General features: G+C 42.9%; 1 protein-coding gene and 1 long non-coding RNA gene across 6 annotated transcripts in view; both read left to right on the top strand.

Annotated features, from left to right (window-relative positions):
* Positions 1-16733, top strand: part of LOC118380696 (neuroligin-3-like) — a 470695-nt gene that overhangs the window by 317661 nt on the left and 136301 nt on the right. The window lies entirely within an intron of this gene.
* LOC127928784 (uncharacterized) lies at positions 5918-12277 on the top strand. Of its 2 annotated transcripts, XR_008132222.1 has the most exons (4): positions 5918-6104; positions 7453-7746; positions 11922-12029; positions 12154-12277. It is a non-coding gene; the product is annotated as an uncharacterized LOC127928784 (long non-coding RNA). The 2 variants fall into 2 exon arrangements; XR_008132229.1 differs by lacking the exon at positions 11922-12029 and having other exon boundaries at positions 12130-12277.

Here is a 16733-nt window from a genome sequence, read left to right as displayed (position 1 = left end):
TAGGTCTTCAGTGGTGAATCTATAGGTCTTCAGTGGTGAACCTATAGGCCTTCAGTGGTGAATCTATAGGTCTTCAGTGGTGAACCTATAGGCCTTCAGTGGTGAACCTATAGGTCTTCATTGGTGAACCTATAGGGCCTTCAGTGGTGAACCTATAGGCCTTCAGTGGTGAACCTATAGGCCTTCAGTGGTGAACCTATAGGTCTTCAGTGTGTGACAGGTTAGTATAGTGATCCTATAGGTCTTCAGTGGTGAATCTATAGGTCTTCAGTGGTGAACCTATAGGCCTTCAGTGGTGAACCTATAGGTCTTCAGTGGTGAACCTATAGGTCTTCAGTGGTGAATCTATAGGTCTTCAGTGGTGAATCTATAGGTCTTCAGTGGTGAACCTATAGGCCTTCAGTGGTGAATCTATAGGTCTTCAGTGGTGAACCTATAGGTCTTCAGTGGTGAACCTATAGGCCTTCAGTGGTGAACCTATAGGTCTTCAGTGGTGAATCTATAGGTCTTCAGTGTGTGACAGGTTAGTATAGTGAACCTATAGGTCTTCAGTGGTGAACCTATAGGCCTTCAGTGTGTGACAGGTTAGTATAGTGAACCTATAGGTCTTCAGTGTGTGACAGGTTAGTATAGTGAACCTATAGGCCTTCAGTGTGTGACAGGTTAGTATAGTGAACCTATAGGCCTTCAGTGTGTGACAGGTTAGTATAGTGAACCTATAGGTCTTCAGTGGTGAACCTATAGGTCTTCAGTGTGTGACAGGTTAGTATAGTGAACCTATAGGCCTTCAGTGTGTGACAGGTTAGTATAGTGATCCTATAGGTCTTCAGTGTGTGACAGGTTAGTATAGTGAACCTATAGGCCTTCAGTGTGTGACAGGTTAGTATAGTGAACCTATAGGTCTTCAGTGTGTGACAGGTTAGTATAGTGAACCTATAGGTCTTTTCAGTGTGTGACAGGTTAGTATAGTGAACCTATAGGCCTTCAGTGTGTGACAGGTTAGTATAGTGATCCTATAGGTCTTCAGTGTGTGACAGGTTAGTATAGTGAACCTATAGGTCTTCAGTGTGTGACAGGTTAGTATAGTGATCCTATAGGTCTTCAGTGGTGAACCTATAGGTCTTCAGTGTGTGACAGGTTAGTATAGTGAACCTATAGGTCTTCAGTGGTGAACCTATAGGTCTTCAGTGTGTGACAGGTTAGTATAGTGAACCTATAGGTCTTCAGTGTGTGACAGGTTAGTATAGTGATCCTATAGGTCTTCAGTGGTGAACCTATAGGTCTTCAGTGTGTGACAGGTTAGTATAGTGAACCTATAGGTCTTCAGTGTGTGACAGGTTAGTATAGTGAACCTATAGGTCTTCAGTGTGTGACAGGTTAGTATAGTGAACCTATAGGTCTTCAGTGTGTGACAGGTTAGTATAGTGAACCTATAGGTCTTCAGTGTGTGACAGGTTAGTATAGTGAACCTATAGGTCTTCAGTGTGTGACAGGTTAGTATAGTGAACCTATAGGTCTTCAGTGTGTGACAGGTTAGTATAGTGAACCTATAGGTCTTCAGTGGTGAACCTATAGGTCTTCAGTGTGTGACAGGTTAGTATAGTGAACCTATAGGTCTTCAGTGTGTGACAGGTTAGTATAGTGAACCTATAGGCCTTCAGTGGTGAACCTATAGGTCTTCAGTGTGTGACAGGTTAGTATAGTGAACCTATAGGTCTTCAGTGTGTGACAGGTTAGTATAGTGAACCTATAGGTCTTCAGTGTGTGACAGGTTAGTATAGTGAACCTATAGGTCTTCAGTGTGTGACAGGTTAGTATAGTGATCCTATAGGTCTTCAGTGGTGAACCTATAGGTCTTCAGTGTGTGACAGGTTAGTATAGTGAACCTATAGGTCTTCAGTGGTGAACCTATAGGTCTTCAGTGTGTGACAGGTTAGTATAGTGAACCTATAGGTCTTCAGTGTGTGACAGGTTAGTATAGTGATCCTATAGGTCTTCAGTGGTGAACCTATAGGTCTTCAGTGTGTGACAGGTTAGTATAGTGAACCTATAGGTCTTCAGTGTGTGACAGGTTAGTATAGTGAACCTATAGGTCTTCAGTGTGTGACAGGTTAGTATAGTGAACCTATAGGTCTTTTCAGTGTGTGACAGGTTAGTATAGTGAACCTATAGGCCTTCAGTGTGTGACAGGTTAGTATAGTGATCCTATAGGTCTTCAGTGTGTGACAGGTTAGTATAGTGAACCTATAGGTCTTCAGTGTGTGACAGGTTAGTATAGTGATCCTATAGGTCTTCAGTGGTGAACCTATAGGTCTTCAGTGTGTGACAGGTTAGTATAGTGAACCTATAGGTCTTCAGTGGTGAACCTATAGGTCTTCAGTGTGTGACAGGTTAGTATAGTGAACCTATAGGTCTTCAGTGTGTGACAGGTTATATAGTGATCCTATAGGTCTTCAGTGGTGAACCTATAGGTCTTCAGTGTGTGACAGGTTAGTATAGTGAACCTATAGGTCTTCAGTGTGTGACAGGTTAGTATAGTGAACCTATAGGTCTTCAGTGTGTGACAGGTTAGTATAGTGAACCTATAGGTCTTCAGTGTGTGACAGGTTAGTATAGTGAACCTATAGGTCTTCAGTGTGTGACAGGTTAGTATAGTGAACCTATAGGTCTTCAGTGTGTGACAGGTTAGTATAGTGAACCTATAGGTCTTCAGTGTGTGACAGGTTAGTATAGTGAACCTATAGGTCTTCAGTGGTGAACCTATAGGTCTTCAGTGTGTGACAGGTTAGTATAGTGAACCTATAGGTCTTCAGTGTGTGACAGGTTAGTATAGTGAACCTATAGGCCTTCAGTGGTGAACCTATAGGTCTTCAGTGTGTGACAGGTTAGTATAGTGAACCTATAGGTCTTCAGTGTGTGACAGGTTAGTATAGTGAACCTATAGGTCTTCAGTGTGTGACAGGTTAGTATAGTGAACCTATAGGTCTTCAGTGTGTGACAGGTTAGTATAGTGATCCTATAGGTCTTCAGTGGTGAACCTATAGGCCTTCAGTGTGTGACAGGTTAGTACAGTGGTGAACCTATAGGTCTTCAGTGTGTGACAGGTTAGTATAGTGAACCTATAGGTCTTCAGTGTGTGACAGGTTAGTATAGTGAACCTATAGGTCTTCAGTGTGTGACAGGTTAGTATAGTGATCCTATAGGTCTTCAGTGTGACAGGTTAGTACAGTGGTGAACCTATAGGTCTTCAGTGTGTGACAGGTTAGTATAGTGAACCTATAGGTCTTCAGTGTGTGACAGGTTAGTATAGTGATCCTATAGGTCTTCAGTGGTGAACCTATAGGTCTTCAGTGTGTGACAGGTTAGTATAGTGAACCTATAGGTCTTCAGTGTGTGACAGGTTAGTATAGTGAACCTATAGGTCTTCAGTGTGTGACAGGTTAGTATAGTGAACCTATAGGTCTTTTCAGTGTGTGACAGGTTAGTATAGTGAACCTATAGGTCTTCAGTGTGTGACAGGTTAGTATAGTGATCCTATAGGTCTTCAGTGGTGAACCTATAGGTCTTCAGTGTGTGACAGGTTAGTATAGTGAACCTATAGGCCTTCAGTGTGTGACAGGTTAGTATAGTGAACCTATAGGTCTTCAGTGTGTGACAGGTTAGTATAGTGGAGAACCTATAGGTCTTCAGTGTGTGACAGGTTAGTATAGTGAACCTATAGGCCTTCAGTGTGTGACAGGTTAGTATAGTGAACCTATAGGTCTTCAGTGTGTGACAGGTTAGTATAGTGAACCTATAGGTCTTTTCAGTGTGTGACAGGTTAGTATAGGTGAACCTATAGGTCTTCAGTGTGTGACAGGTTAGTATAGTGAACCTATAGGTCTTCAGTGTGTGACAGGTTAGTATAGTGATCCTATAGGTCTTCAGTGTGTGACAGGTTAGTATAGTGAACCTATAGGCCTTCAGTGTGACAGGTTAGTATAGTGAACCTATAGGCCTTCAGTGTGTGACAGGTTAGTATAGTGAACCTATAGGTCTTCAGTGTGTGACAGGTTAGTATAGTGGAGAACCTATAGGTCTTCAGTGTGTGACAGGTTAGTATAGTGAACCTATAGGCCTTCAGTGTGTGACAGGTTAGTATAGTGAACCTATAGGTCTTCAGTGTGTGACAGGTTAGTATAGTGAACCTATAGGTCTTTCAGTGTGTGACAGGTTAGTATAGTGAACCTATAGGCCTTCAGTGTGTGACAGGTTAGTATAGTGATCCTATAGGTCTTCAGTGTGTGACAGGTTAGTATAGTGAACCTATAGGTCTTCAGTGTGTGACAGGTTAGTATAGTGATCCTATAGGTCTTCAGTGTGTGACAGGTTAGTATAGTGAACCTATAGGTCTTCAGTGTGTGACAGGTTAGTATAGTGAACCTATAGGTCTTCAGTGTGTGACAGGTTAGTATAGTGAACCTATAGGTCTTCAGTGTGTGACAGGTTAGTATAGTGAACCTATAGGTCTTCAGTGTGTGACAGGTTAGTACAGTGGTGAACCTATAGGTCTTCAGTGTGTGACAGGTTAGTATAGTGATCCTATAGGTCTTCAGTGGTGAACCTATAGGTCTTCAGTGTGTGACAGGTTAGTATAGTGGTGAACCTATAGGCCTTCAGTGTGTGACAGGTTAGTATAGTGGTGAACCTATAGGCCTTCAGTGTGTGACAGGTTAGTATAGTGGTGAACCTATAGGCCTTCAGTGTGTGACAGGTTAGTATAGTGGTGAACCTATAGGCCTTCAGTGTGTGACAGGTTAGTATAGTGGTGAACCTATAGGTCTTCAGTGTGTGACAGGTTAGTATAGTGAACCTATAGGTCTTTTCAGTGTGTGACAGGTTAGTATAGTGAACCTATAGGTCTTCAGTGTGTGACAGGTTAGTATAGTGAACCTATAGGTCTTCAGTGTGTGACAGGTTAGTATAGTGATCCTATAGGTCTTCAGTGTGTGACAGGTTAGTATAGTGAACCTATAGGCCTTCAGTGTGACAGGTTAGTATAGTGAACCTATAGGCCTTCAGTGTGTGACAGGTTAGTATAGTGAACCTATAGGTCTTCAGTGTGTGACAGGTTAGTATAGTGGAGAACCTATAGGTCTTCAGTGTGTGACAGGTTAGTATAGTGAACCTATAGGCCTTCAGTGTGTGACAGGTTAGTATAGTGAACCTATAGGTCTTCAGTGTGTGACAGGTTAGTATAGTGAACCTATAGGTCTTTTCAGTGTGTGACAGGTTAGTATAGTGAACCTATAGGCCTTCAGTGTGTGACAGGTTAGTATAGTGATCCTATAGGTCTTCAGTGTGTGACAGGTTAGTATAGTGAACCTATAGGTCTTCAGTGTGACAGGTTAGTATAGTGATCCTATAGGTCTTCAGTGTGTGACAGGTTAGTATAGTGAACCTATAGGTCTTCAGTGTGTGACAGGTTAGTATAGTGAACCTATAGGTCTTCAGTGTGTGACAGGTTAGTATAGTGAACCTATAGGTCTTCAGTGTGTGACAGGTTAGTATAGTGAACCTATAGGTCTTCAGTGTGTGACAGGTTAGTACAGTGGTGAACCTATAGGTCTTCAGTGTGTGACAGGTTAGTATAGTGATCCTATAGGTCTTCAGTGGTGAACCTATAGGTCTTCAGTGTGTGACAGGTTAGTATAGTGGTGAACCTATAGGCCTTCAGTGTGTGACAGGTTAGTATAGTGGTGAACCTATAGGCCTTCAGTGTGTGACAGGTTAGTATAGTGGTGAACCTATAGGCCTTCAGTGTGTGACAGGTTAGTATAGTGGTGAACCTATAGGCCTTCAGTGTGTGACAGGTTAGTATAGTGGTGAACCTATAGGCCTTCAGTGTGTGACAGGTTAGTATAGTGGTGAACCTATAGGCCTTCAGTGTGTGACAGGTTAGTACAGTGGTGAACCTATAGGCCTTCAGTGTGTGACAGGTTAGTATAGTGGTGAACCTATAGGTCTTCAGTGTGTGACAGGTTAGTATAGTGGTGAACCTATAGGTCTTCAGTGTGTGACAGGTTAGTACAGTGGTGAACCTATAGGTCTTCAGTGTGTGACAGGTTAGTACAGTGGTGAACCTATAGGTCTTCAGTGTGTGACAGGTTAGTACAGTGGTGAACCTATAGGTCTTCAGTGTGTGACAGGTTAGTATAGTGGTGAACCTATAGGCCTTCAGTGTGTGACAGGTTAGTATAGTGAACCTATAGGTCTTCAGTGTGTGACAGGTTAGTATAGTGAACCTATAGGTCTTTTCAGTGTGTGACAGGTTAGTATAGTGAACCTATAGGTCTTCAGTGTGTGACAGGTTAGTATAGTGAACCTATAGGTCTTCAGTGTGTGACAGGTTAGTATAGTGATCCTATAGGTCTTCAGTGTGTGACAGGTTAGTATAGTGAACCTATAGGCCTTCAGTGTGACAGGTTAGTATAGTGAACCTATAGGCCTTCAGTGTGTGACAGGTTAGTATAGTGAACCTATAGGTCTTCAGTGTGTGACAGGTTAGTATAGTGGAGAACCTATAGGTCTTCAGTGTGTGACAGGTTAGTATAGTGAACCTATAGGCCTTCAGTGTGTGACAGGTTAGTATAGTGAACCTATAGGTCTTCAGTGTGTGACAGGTTAGTATAGTGAACCTATAGGTCTTTTCAGTGTGTGACAGGTTAGTATAGTGAACCTATAGGCCTTCAGTGTGTGACAGGTTAGTATAGTGATCCTATAGGTCTTCAGTGTGTGACAGGTTAGTATAGTGAACCTATAGGTCTTCAGTGTGACAGGTTAGTATAGTGATCCTATAGGTCTTCAGTGTGTGACAGGTTAGTATAGTGAACCTATAGGTCTTCAGTGTGTGACAGGTTAGTATAGTGAACCTATAGGTCTTCAGTGTGTGACAGGTTAGTATAGTGAACCTATAGGTCTTCAGTGTGTGACAGGTTAGTATAGTGAACCTATAGGTCTTCAGTGTGTGACAGGTTAGTACAGTGGTGAACCTATAGGTCTTCAGTGTGTGACAGGTTAGTATAGTGATCCTATAGGTCTTCAGTGGTGAACCTATAGGTCTTCAGTGTGTGACAGGTTAGTATAGTGGTGAACCTATAGGCCTTCAGTGTGTGACAGGTTAGTATAGTGGTGAACCTATAGGCCTTCAGTGTGTGACAGGTTAGTATAGTGGAGAACCTATAGGCCTTCAGTGTGTGACAGGTTAGTATAGTGGTGAACCTATAGGCCTTCAGTGTGTGACAGGTTAGTATAGTGGAGAACCTATAGGCCTTCAGTGTGTGACAGGTTAGTATAGTGGTGAACCTATAGGCCTTCAGTGTGTGACAGGTTAGTACAGTGGTGAACCTATAGGCCTTCAGTGTGTGACAGGTTAGTATAGTGGTGAACCTATAGGTCTTCAGTGTGTGACAGGTTAGTATAGTGGTGAACCTATAGGTCTTCAGTGTGTGACAGGTTAGTACAGTGGTGAACCTATAGGTCTTCAGTGTGTGACAGGTTAGTACAGTGGTGAACCTATAGGTCTTCAGTGTGTGACAGGTTAGTACAGTGGTGAACCTATAGGTCTTCAGTGTGTGACAGGTTAGTATAGTGGTGAACCTATAGGTCTTCAGTGTGTGACAGGTTAGTATAGTGGTGAACCTATAGGTCTTCAGTGTGTGACAGGTTAGTACAGTGGTGAACCTATAGGTCTTCAGTGTGTGACAGGTTAGTACAGTGGTGAACCTATAGGTCTTCAGTGTGTGACAGGTTAGTACAGTGGTGAACCTATAGGTCTTCAGTGTGTGACAGGTTAGTATAGTGAACCTATAGGTCTTCAGTGGTGAACCTATAGGTCTTCAGTGTGTGACAGGTTAGTATAGTGATCCTATAGGTCTTCAGTGTGTGACAGGTTAGTATAGTGAACCTATAGGTCTTCAGTGTGTGACAGGTTAGTATAGTGAACCTATAGGTCTTCAGTGTGTGACAGGTTAGTATAGTGAACCTATAGGTCTTCAGTGGTGAACCTATAGGTTATCAGTGTGTGACAGGTTAGTATAGTGAACCTATAGGTCTTCAGTGTGTGACAGGTTAGTATAGTGAACCTATAGGCCTTCAGTGGTGAACCTATAGGTCTTCAGTGTGTGACAGGTTAGTATAGTGAACCTATAGGTCTTCAGTGTGTGACAGGTTAGTATAGTGAACCTATAGGTCTTCAGTGTGTGACAGGTTAGTATAGTGAACCTATAGGTCTTCAGTGTGTGACAGGTTAGTATAGTGATCCTATAGGTCTTCAGTGGTGAACCTATAGGCCTTCAGTGTGTGACAGGTTAGTACAGTGGTGAACCTATAGGTCTTCAGTGTGTGACAGGTTAGTATAGTGAACCTATAGGTCTTCAGTGTGTGACAGGTTAGTATAGTGAACCTATAGGTCTTCAGTGTGTGACAGGTTAGTATAGTGATCCTATAGGTCTTCAGTGTGTGACAGGTTAGTACAGTGGTGAACCTATAGGTCTTCAGTGTGTGACAGGTTAGTATAGTGAACCTATAGGTCTTCAGTGTGTGACAGGTTAGTATAGTGATCCTATAGGTCTTCAGTGGTGAACCTATAGGTCTTCAGTGTGTGACAGGTTAGTATAGTGAACCTATAGGTCTTCAGTGTGTGACAGGTTAGTATAGTGAACCTATAGGTCTTCAGTGTGTGACAGGTTAGTATAGTGAACCTATAGGTCTTTTCAGTGTGTGACAGGTTAGTATAGTGAACCTATAGGTCTTCAGTGTGTGACAGGTTAGTATAGTGATCCTATAGGTCTTCAGTGGTGAACCTATAGGTCTTCAGTGTGTGACAGGTTAGTATAGTGAACCTATAGGCCTTCAGTGTGTGACAGGTTAGTATAGTGAACCTATAGGTCTTCAGTGTGTGACAGGTTAGTATAGTGGAGAACCTATAGGTCTTCAGTGTGTGACAGGTTAGTATAGTGAACCTATAGGCCTTCAGTGTGTGACAGGTTAGTATAGTGAACCTATAGGTCTTCAGTGTGTGACAGGTTAGTATAGTGAACCTATAGGTCTTTTCAGTGTGTGACAGGTTAGTATAGTGAACCTATAGGTCTTCAGTGTGTGACAGGTTAGTATAGTGAACCTATAGGTCTTCAGTGTGTGACAGGTTAGTATAGTGATCCTATAGGTCTTCAGTGTGTGACAGGTTAGTATAGTGAACCTATAGGCCTTCAGTGTGACAGGTTAGGTGAACCTATAGGCCTTCAGTGTGTGACAGGTTAGTATAGTGAACCTATAGGTCTTCAGTGTGTGACAGGTTAGTATAGTGGAGAACCTATAGGTCTTCAGTGTGTGACAGGTTAGTATAGTGAACCTATAGGCCTTCAGTGTGTGACAGGTTAGTATAGTGAACCTATAGGTCTTCAGTGTGTGACAGGTTAGTATAGTGAACCTATAGGTCTTTTCAGTGTGACAGGTTAGTATAGTGAACCTATAGGCCTTCAGTGTGTGACAGGTTAGTATAGTGATCCTATAGGTCTTCAGTGTGTGACAGGTTAGTATAGTGAACCTATAGGTCTTCAGTGTGTGACAGGTTAGTATAGTGATCCTATAGGTCTTCAGTGTGTGACAGGTTAGTATAGTGAACCTATAGGTCTTCAGTGTGACAGGTTAGTATAGTGAACCTATAGGTCTTCAGTGGTGAACCTATAGGTTATCAGTGTGTGACAGGTTAGTATAGTGAACCTATAGGTCTTCAGTGTGTGACAGGTTAGTATAGTGAACCTATAGGCCTTCAGTGGTGAACCTTCTTCAGTGTGTGACAGGTTAGTATAGTGAACCTATAGGTCTTCAGTGTGTGACAGGTTAGTATAGTGAACCTATAGGTCTTCAGTGTGTGACAGGTTAGTATAGTGAACCTATAGGTCTTCAGTGTGTGACAGGTTAGTATAGTGATCCTATAGGTCTTCAGTGGTGAACCTATAGGCCTTCAGTGTGTGACAGGTTAGTACAGTGGTGAACCTATAGGTCTTCAGTGTGTGACAGGTTAGTATAGTGAACCTATAGGTCTTCAGTGTGTGACAGGTTAGTATAGTGAACCTATAGGTCTTCAGTGTGTGACAGGTTAGTATAGTGATCCTATAGGTCTTCAGTGTGTGACAGGTTAGTACAGTGGTGAACCTATAGGTCTTCAGTGTGTGACAGGTTAGTATAGTGAACCTATAGGTCTTCAGTGTGTGACAGGTTAGTATAGTGATCCTATAGGTCTTCAGTGGTGAACCTATAGGTCTTCAGTGTGTGACAGGTTAGTATAGTGAACCTATAGGTCTTCAGTGTGTGACAGGTTAGTATAGTGAACCTATAGGTCTTCAGTGTGTGACAGGTTAGTATAGTGAACCTATAGGTCTTTTCAGTGTGTGACAGGTTAGTATAGTGAACCTATAGGTCTTCAGTGTGTGACAGGTTAGTATAGTGATCCTATAGGTCTTCAGTGGTGAACCTATAGGTCTTCAGTGTGTGACAGGTTAGTATAGTGAACCTATAGGCCTTCAGTGTGTGACAGGTTAGTATAGTGAACCTATAGGTCTTCAGTGTGTGACAGGTTAGTATAGTGGAGAACCTATAGGTCTTCAGTGTGTGACAGGTTAGTATAGTGAACCTATAGGCCTTCAGTGTGTGACAGGTTAGTATAGTGAACCTATAGGTCTTCAGTGTGTGACAGGTTAGTATAGTGAACCTATAGGTCTTTTCAGTGTGTGACAGGTTAGTATAGTGAACCTATAGGTCTTCAGTGTGTGACAGGTTAGTATAGTGAACCTATAGGTCTTCAGTGTGTGACAGGTTAGTATAGTGATCCTATAGGTCTTCAGTGTGTGACAGGTTAGTATAGTGAACCTATAGGCCTTCAGTGTGACAGGTTAGTATAGTGAACCTATAGGCCTTCAGTGTGTGACAGGTTAGTATAGTGAACCTATAGGTCTTCAGTGTGTGACAGGTTAGTATAGTGGAGAACCTATAGGTCTTCAGTGTGTGACAGGTTAGTATAGTGAACCTATAGGCCTTCAGTGTGTGACAGGTTAGTATAGTGAACCTATAGGTCTTCAGTGTGTGACAGGTTAGTATAGTGAACCTATAGGTCTTTTCAGTGTGTGACAGGTTAGTATAGTGAACCTATAGGCCTTCAGTGTGTGACAGGTTAGTATAGTGATCCTATAGGTCTTCAGTGTGTGACAGGTTAGTATAGTGAACCTATAGGTCTTCAGTGTGACAGGTTAGTATAGTGATCCTATAGGTCTTCAGTGTGTGACAGGTTAGTATAGTGAACCTATAGGTCTTCAGTGTGTGACAGGTTAGTATAGTGAACCTATAGGTCTTCAGTGTGTGACAGGTTAGTATAGTGAACCTATAGGTCTTCAGTGTGTGACAGGTTAGTATAGTGAACCTATAGGTCTTCAGTGTGTGACAGGTTAGTACAGTGGTGAACCTATAGGTCTTCAGTGTGTGACAGGTTAGTATAGTGATCCTATAGGTCTTCAGTGGTGAACCTATAGGTCTTCAGTGTGTGACAGGTTAGTATAGTGGTGAACCTATAGGCCTTCAGTGTGTGACAGGTTAGTATAGTGGTGAACCTATAGGCCTTCAGTGTGTGACAGGTTAGTATAGTGGTGAACCTATAGGCCTTCAGTGTGTGACAGGTTAGTATAGTGGTGAACCTATAGGCCTTCAGTGTGTGACAGGTTAGTATAGTGGTGAACCTATAGGCCTTCAGTGTGTGACAGGTTAGTATAGTGGTGAACCTATAGGCCTTCAGTGTGTGACAGGTTAGTATAGTGGTGAACCTATAGGCCTTCAGTGTGTGACAGGTTAGTATAGTGGTGAACCTATAGGTCTTCAGTGTGTGACAGGTTAGTATAGTGGTGAACCTATAGGTCTTCAGTGTGTGACAGGTTAGTACAGTGGTGAACCTATAGGTCTTCAGTGTGTGACAGGTTAGTATAGTGGTGAACCTATAGGTCTTCAGTGTGACAGGTTAGTACAGTGGTGAACCTATAGGTCTTCAGTGTGTGACAGGTTAGTATAGTGGTGAACCTATAGGTCTTCAGTGTGTGACAGGTTAGTATAGTGGTGAACCTATAGGTCTTCAGTGTGTGACAGGTTAGTACAGTGGTGAACCTATAGGTCTTCAGTGTGTGACAGGTTAGTACAGTGGTGAACCTATAGGTCTTCAGTGTGTGACAGGTTAGTACAGTGGTGAACCTATAGGTCTTCAGTGTGTGACAGGTTAGTATAGTGAACCTATAGGTCTTCAGTGGTGAACCTATAGGTCTTCAGTGTGTGACAGGTTAGTATAGTGATCCTATAGGTCTTCAGTGGTGAACCTATAGGTCTTCAGTGTGTGACAGGTTAGTACAGTGGTGAACCTATAGGTCTTCAGTGTGTGACAGGTTAGTATAGTGAACCTATAGGTCTTCAGTGTGTGACAGGTTAGTATAGTGATCCTATAGGTCTTCAGTGTGTGACAGGTTAGTATAGTGAACCTATAGGTCTTCAGTGTGTGACAGGTTAGTATAGTGAACCTATAGGTCTTCAGTGTGTGACAGGTTAGTATAGTGAACCTATAGGCCTTCAGTGTGTGACAGGTTAGTATAGTGATCCTATAGGTCTTCAGTGTGTGACAGGTTAGTATAGTGAACCTATAGGTCTTCAGTGTGTGACAGGTTAGTATAGTGAACCTATAGGTCTTCAGTGTGTGACAGGTTAGTATAGTGATCCTATAGGTCTTCAGTGTGTGACAGGTTAGTATAGTGAACCTATAGGTCTTCAGTGTGTGACAGGTTAGTATAGTGAACCTATAGGTCTTCAGTGTGTGACAGGTTAGTATAGTGATCCTATAGGCCTTCAGTGTGTGACAGGTTAGTATAGTGATCCTATAGGTCTTCAGTGTGTGACAGGTTAGTATAGTGAACCTATAGGTCTTCAGTGTGTGACAGGTTAGTATAGTGAACCTATAGGTCTTCAGTGTGTGACAGGTTAGTATAGTGAACCTATAGGTCTTCAGTGTGTGACAGGTTAGTATAGTGAACCTATAGGTCTTCAGTGTGTGACAGGTTAGTATAGTGAACCTATAGGTCTTCAGTGTGTGACAGGTTAGTATAGTGAACCTATAGGTCTTCAGTGTGTTACAGGTTAGTACAGTGAACCTATAGGTCTTCAGTGTGTGACAGGTTAGTATAGTGAACCTATAGGTCTTCAGTGTGACAGGTTAGTATAGTGATCCTATAGGCCTTCAGTGGTGAACCTATAGGTCTTCAGTGTGTGACAGGTTAGCATAGTGAACCTATAGGTCTTCAGTGTGTGACAGGTTAGTATAGTGAACCTAAGGTCTTCAGTGTGTGACAGGTTAGTATAGTGAACCTATAGGTCTTCAGTGTGTGACAGGTTAGTATAGTGAACCTATAGGTCTTCAGTGTGTGACAGGTTAGTATAGTGAACCTATAGGTCTTCAGTGTGTGACAGGTTAGTATAGTGAACCTATAGGCCTTCAGTGTGTGACAGGTTAGTATAGTGAACCTATAGGCCTTCAGTGTGTGACAGGTTAGTATAGTGAACCTATAGGTCTTCAGTGTGTGACAGGTTAGTATAGTGAACCTATAGGCCTTCAGTGTGTGACAGGTTAGTATAGTGAACCTATAGGCCTTCAGTGTGTGACAGGTTAGTATAGTGAACCTATAGGTCTTCAGTGTGACAGGCTGGTGATTCTGAAAGGACAACAACAGTAATACCAGACACTCATGTAGGAGAGAGAACGTCATGTAAAACACAAAGGGCCAGTTGGGTAGTGGAGGGGATACGAAGGTATAAGCAGGGTACCCATTTTTTTTGTCAGTGGGCATTTCGTTTACTCACTTCTTAATCCCGACTGATACGTATCGAAGTAGTGTAATGGAGGTGTACGACTTAACAATCGTGTAGAACAATAGAGAAATTATACACAAAGTAGTCTACACAATCACAGAGCAGGTGAATTATATTCACAGGCACGCCCGCACACAGCCTAGTTTCAGTGAAATATCATCCGTAGGCAGCAAGAGTCTGCAGCTCACAACTGGTTCTGGCATGGAGCAGCTGACATCGGTAGCTGGTAGGGTAGGAAAGACGTTTCAACTGATGATATCTCCCAGTAAATGCTAGCTAAGGCAACGGTGGGTATGCAAACCAGGTATTGAACAAGTGTAGTCCGAAGTGTTGGTTTGTAGGCTATTGTCATCATGCACTGATAGCATCAGAAGCGTAGTAGACAACTAACAAAAACTAGCCAACTTTACCCAGTTAGCTTGATCCTTTTTTAGAGAGGCAAGCTGCAGAAGGAGGGGGCTACAATTCCCAATCATTTATCAGTGCAATTTTGACAGCCAACTACAGTAGCTGAAAAAGTTTGAGAGTTCATTGAATGTTCCTTGGCTAGATTTTAGCTCATCTTGCTGGCATTAGTTGTTGAAACTTGTTGTTGTGCACAACTGAAGGAGAGAGAGCCTACCTTTTCATGGTTGTTTGATCAATAAGAATGTAAAGTTATCACATGGAAGAGGACTCCCGTAGGTAGTGTTTAGGTATTTGCAGAAATCCATTTAGGTGTATTTTGTGGCTTTTGGCGAATGTGTTCTAATGATCTAAAGTCGCACTGTTGCTACTTCCTGTAAACACACAGTCCAGTTCAATGTGAAAAATGACAGGCCCTACTTCCTGTAAACACACAGTCCAGTTCAATGTGGATGATGGCAGGCCCTACTTCCTGTAAACACACAGTCCAGTTCAATGTGAATAATGGCAGGCCCTACCTCCTGTAAAAACACAGTCCAGTTCAATGTGGATGATGGCAGGCCCTACTTCCTGTAAACACACAGTCCAGTTCAATGTGGATGATGGCAGGCCCTACTTCCTGTAAAAACACAGTCCAGTTCAATGTGAATGATGGCAGGCCCTACTTCCTGTAAATACACAGTCCAGTTCAATGTGGATGATGGCAGGCCCTACTTCCTGTAAACACACAGTCCAGTTCAATGTGGATGATGACAGGCCCTACTTCCTGTAAACACACAGTCCAGTTCAATGTGAATAATGGCAGGCCCTACTTCCTGTAAACACACAGTCCAGTTCAATGTGAATGATGGCAGGCCCTACTTCCTGTAAACACACAGTCCAGTTCAATGTGGATGGTGGCAGGCCCTACTTCCTGTAAACACACAGTCCAGTTCAATGTAAATAATGGCAGGCCCTACTTCCTGTAAACACACAGTCCAGTTCAATGTGGTTGATGGCAGGCCCTACTTCCTGTAAACACACAGTCCAGTTCAATGTGAATGATGGCAGGCCCTACTTCCTGTAAACACACAGTCCAGTTCAATGTGAATGATGGCAGGCCCTACTTCCTGTAAACACACAGTCCAGTTCAATATAAATAATGGCAGGCCCTACTTCCTGTAAACACACAGTCCAGTTCAATGTAAATAATGGCAGGCCCTACTTCCTGTAAACACACAGTCCAGTTCAATGTGGTTGATGGCAGGCCCTACTTCCTGTAAACACACAGTCCAGTTCAATGTGGTTGATGGCAGGCCTGTGTGGCAAATGGCTTGTTTGTATAAAGGCCTACTGTAGTTCTGATTGGCTTTAGCTTCCCTCAGCTTGCATTTTTTCAATATTCTGAATGTCTAAATCAATCAATCAAATGTATTTATAAAGCCCTTTTTACATCAGCAGATGTCACAATGTGCTTATACAGAAACCCAGCCTAAAACCCCAAACAGCAAGCAATGCAGATGTAGAAGCACGGTGGCTAGGAAAAACTCCCTAGAAACGCAAGAAACTATAGAGAAACCAGGCTCTGAGGGGTGGCCAGTCCTCTGTACCGGGTGGAGATTATTACAGTACATGGCCATTTAAAGCCAGATTGTTCTTCATGATGTTCAAACGTTCATAGATGACCAGCAGGGTCAAATAATAATCACAGTGGTTGTAGAGGGTACAACAGGTCAGTACCTCAAGGAGTAAATGTCAGTTGGCTTTTCATAGCCGAGCATTCAGAGGTCGAGACAGCAGGTGCGGCAGAGAGAGAGGCAGAGAGAGAGGCAGAGAGAGAGGCAGAGAGAGAGGCAGAGAGAGAGGCAGAGAGAGAGTGGAAAACAGCACGTCTGGTGAACAGGTCAGGGTTCCCTAGCCGCAGGCGGAACAGTTCTTTGTGTTGAAATACTAAACGTTTTCAACTCTTGTTATGGTGGTGATTTGACAACATTACAATCATGGTGTTGAATTGGACTCGCATTTTTCTGGACTCGGTCTCAACTCAGTCTCCCCCTGGTCTTGACTCGGTCTCCCCCTGGTCTTGACTCGGACTCGATTTACTCCAGTCTGGTCTCGCTTTAGGTGGTCTCGAACACAACACTGGTAGATATGTACATATAGGTAGGGATAAAGTGACTAGGCAACATGATAGATAATAAACAGTAACAACACCGACTGTGAGGAGTGAAAAGAGTTAGTGCAAAATGGGTCAATGCAGATAGTCCTGGGAACTATTAACTATTTAACTAACTATTTATCCAACGTATGGCTTGGGGGTAGAAGCTGTTCAGGGTCCTGTTATTTCCAGACTTGGTGCACCGGTACCACTTGCAGTGCGGTAGCAGAGAGAACAGTCTAGATGCGCTGCAGGTGTG

This window comes from Oncorhynchus keta, chromosome 4, assembly GCF_023373465.1.
Source record: "Oncorhynchus keta strain PuntledgeMale-10-30-2019 chromosome 4, Oket_V2, whole genome shotgun sequence".
Lineage (NCBI taxonomy): Eukaryota > Metazoa > Chordata > Actinopteri > Salmoniformes > Salmonidae > Oncorhynchus > Oncorhynchus keta.
This window is presented reverse-complemented; position numbering and strand designations above follow the sequence as displayed.